This window comes from Theropithecus gelada, chromosome 11 (assembly GCF_003255815.1).
Source record: "Theropithecus gelada isolate Dixy chromosome 11, Tgel_1.0, whole genome shotgun sequence".
Lineage (NCBI taxonomy): Eukaryota > Metazoa > Chordata > Mammalia > Primates > Cercopithecidae > Theropithecus > Theropithecus gelada.
The window spans coordinates 125,182,990-125,186,726 of NC_037679.1; positions in this window are offsets into that span (position 1 = coordinate 125,182,990).

Consider the following 3,737-nt stretch of genomic DNA (forward strand, 5'->3'; position numbering starts at 1 on the left):
ATTACAGGCGTGAACCACCGCACCCAGCCTTTTTTTGTTATTTTTGAGTAGGATATAAGTGAGAAATTCAAGAAAATTTTGAGGCATTTAAGAACACAGGTTGGCCAGGCGCGGTGGCTCACACCTGTAATCCTAGCACTTTGGGAGGCTGAGACAGGTGGATTACTTGAGGTCAGGCGTTTGAAACCAGCCTGGCCAACATGATGAAACCGTGTCTCTACTAAAAGTACAAAAAAAACTAGCCAGATGTGGTGGCACATGCCTGTAATCCCAGCTACTTGGGAGGCTGAGGCAGGAGAATTGCTTGAACCTGGGAGGCAGAGGTTGCAGTGAGCCGAGATCATGCCACTGCACTCCAGCCCGGGCGACAGGGCAAAACTCTATCTCAAAAAAAAAAAAAACAACAACAAAACAGTTTATAGGTTAAGCAAATGACAGACCTCAGGATTATATTATTCTAGGGAACATAGAGCATCTGGCCCACAAGCCAGCCCTCATTAGAGTGACTTATTTTAGGCTTTGCAACCCACATTAATTGCTCTTTTTTTTTTTTTTTTCCTTTTTTCCACGTTTTAAAATTGTATATATTTGAATCGAAGTACATGTCAGGATAAAGAATCAAAAGAATTATCAAAAATATTAGGCTGAATCCTATGAAGTTGTTAACAATGCCTTTGACCTTTAAAAGAGGCAATTTCTTACAAAATAAGGATATTTGTTCATTATAGTTTTTTTGGAATAGAGAAACATTGGGAGCTATTTAGATGTCTTCTTTTTCTTTCTATGTATTTATTTAATTTATTTATTTAGTAGAAAGACAGGGTCTTACTATGTTCCCCAGGCTGGTCTTGAACTCCTGGGCTCCAGTGATCCTCCTGCCTCGTCTTCCCAAAGTGCTGGGATTACAGGCTTGAGTCACTGTGCCTGTAATGTTTTTCATCATAACATTGTTCAGAATAGTGAAAAAAATGAGAGTAATCTAAATGTCAAACAAATAAATCATGCCACATCCATATCACAAAATTAAAATCAATGTTTTAGATTTAATAACTCACTCCCTTTGTGTTCTCATGAACACATGATTTAATATTGGTTTCATGACATTAAGTTCCATTTATACATGCTGGAAACTTCCAAATTTATATCTAACGTCCAACTATAGCTCCCCAAATCCAGCCCAAGGCATTGAATTTCCTCTGTAGTGTCCTGGCAAGTTCTGGAGTATGTCACCTCCTCATGGATGTGTCCTTGGCACCTGGGGGCAGATTCCAAACAAGTCCACTTCTTTTAAATGTCTCAGTAAACCTTTTTTTTTTTTTTTTTTTTTAGAATGGGTCTCACTCTGTTGCCCAGACTGGAGTGCAGTGGCATGATCTCGGCTCACTGCAAACTTTACCTCTGGGGCTCAAGCGATCCTCTCACCTCAGCCCTGCAGGTAGGTGGGAACACAGGCACATGCCACCACGCCAGGCTAATTTTTTGTATTTTAGTAGAGACGGGGTCTTGCCACATTGCCCAGGCTGGTCTCAAACTCCTAGGCTCAAGGAATCCGACTGCCTCAGCCTCCCACAGTGCTGAGATGACAGGTGTGAGCCGCTGTGCTCAGCCTCAGTAAACTTCTTTGCCACCCAGAGAGAGGGTTGTACCCTCTCTCAGGGTCTGGTTCAACCTCAGGCAGGGGGGCTCATTTAGATTTGCCTTGACTCAGCCCTATGGTTTTTTTTTTGGTGGGGGGATGAAGTCTCACTCTGTCACCCAGGCTGGAGTGCAGTAGCGTGATCTCGGCTCACTGCAACCTCTGCCTCCCAGGTTCAAGCAATTCCCCTGCCTCAGCCTCCAGAGTAGCTGGGACTACAGGTTCGCGCCATCATGCCCGGCTAATTTTTTGTATTTTTAGTAGAGATGGGGTTTCACCGTGTTAGCCATGATGGTCTCGATCTCCTGACCTTGTGATCCGCCCGCCTCGGCCTCCCAAAGTGCTGGGATTACAGGTGTGAGCCACCATGCTCAGCTGACTCAGCCCTATAGTTAATAGCTGCTCCCCATAAATGCTTTTCTTATAATCTTTAAGAGTTTTGTTTTCATCACCTGGGATCAGATCCTCCATTATTCCAATTTCTTGTTATTGTTTGTGATAGGTAATCTTAGGTCAACTTAGCTGGGCCAGGGTGCCCAGAAACTTGGTCAAACATTATTCTGGATACTACTATGAAGGTGTTTTTGGATGAGATTATACTTTTTTTTTTTTTTGAGATGGAGTTTTGCTCTGCCGCCCAGGCTGGAGTGCTATGGCGTGGTCTCAGCTCACTGCAACTTTCGCCTCCTGGCTTCAAGCAATTCTCCTGCCTCAGCCTCCTGAGTAGCTGGGATTACAGGCCTATGCCACCATGCCCATCTGATTTTTGTATTTTTAGTAGAGGCGAGGTTCCACCATGTTGGCCAGGCTGGTGTTGAACGCCTGACCCTGTGATCTGCCCACCTCAGCCTCCCAAAGTGCTGGGATTACAGCGCCCGGTGAGATTAACATTTTAATTGGTGGACTTCGAGTAAAGCAAATTACTATCCGTAATATGGGTGGGACTTATCCAATCAGTTTAAGGCCTTAATACAAAAAAGACTGACTTCCTCCTGAGCAAGAAGAAATTCTGCCAGCAGACTGCCTTTTGGCTTGAACTGTCTCTTCCCTGATGGCCCACAATAAAGATTTAGACTCCCCAGGCCTCCACAATTGTGTGAGCCAAATCCTTAAAATGTTTCTCTATCTATACATGTCCTATTAGTTCTGTTTCTCTGGAGAACCCTAACACATTAATCTTTTATTTTTATTTTTTTGAGACAGTCTCTCTCTGTTGCCCAAACTGGAGTGCAGTGGCATGATCTCGGCTCGCTGCAACCTCTGCCTCCTGGGTTCAAGCGATTCTCCTCCCTCAGCCTCCAGAGTAGCTATGGTTACAGGCATGCACCACCACACCCGGCTACTTCTTGTACTTTTAGTAGAGATAGGATTTCACCATGTTGGTCAGGCTAGGTCTCGAACTCCTGACCTGGTGATCCACCCCGCCCCCACCCCGCCTTTGGCATCCCAAAGTGCTGGGATTACAGGCGTGACCCACCGCGCCTGGCCTACATTATTCTTTACATTCAACTACCCCAGTTCAAATTGCTGTGTGGTTTCTGTCTCCTGATTGGACTGTGATGAATATATTATTATTCTCTCCTCAACTCCCAATCCATATGTGCAGATGCTTACCTAGCATCTCTATCTGGATGTCTAATAGGTATCTCAAAAGCATCACAAACTTCTTATCCCCAAAAGTAGCTCTTGACGCTCCTCCTACAAACTTGTTTTCTTTTTTTTCTTTTGAGTTGCAGTGAGCCAAGATTGTGCCACTGCACTCCAGCCTGGTGAAAGAGCGAGACTCCGGCCGGGCGCGGTGGCTCAAGCCTGTAATCCCAGCACTTTGGGAGGCCGAGGCGGGTGGATCACGAGGTCAGGAGATCGAGACCATCCTGGCTAACATGGTGAAACCCCGTCTCTACTAAAAATACAAAAAACTAGCCGGGCGTGGTGGCGGGCGCCTGTAGTCCCAGCTACTCGGAGGCTGAGGCAGGAGAATGGCGTGAACCTGGGAGGCGGAGCTTGCAGTGAGCCGAGATCGCGCCACTGCACTCCAGCCTGGGTGACACAGCGCGAGACTCCGTCTCAAAAAAAAAAAAAAAAAAAAAAAAAAAAAAAA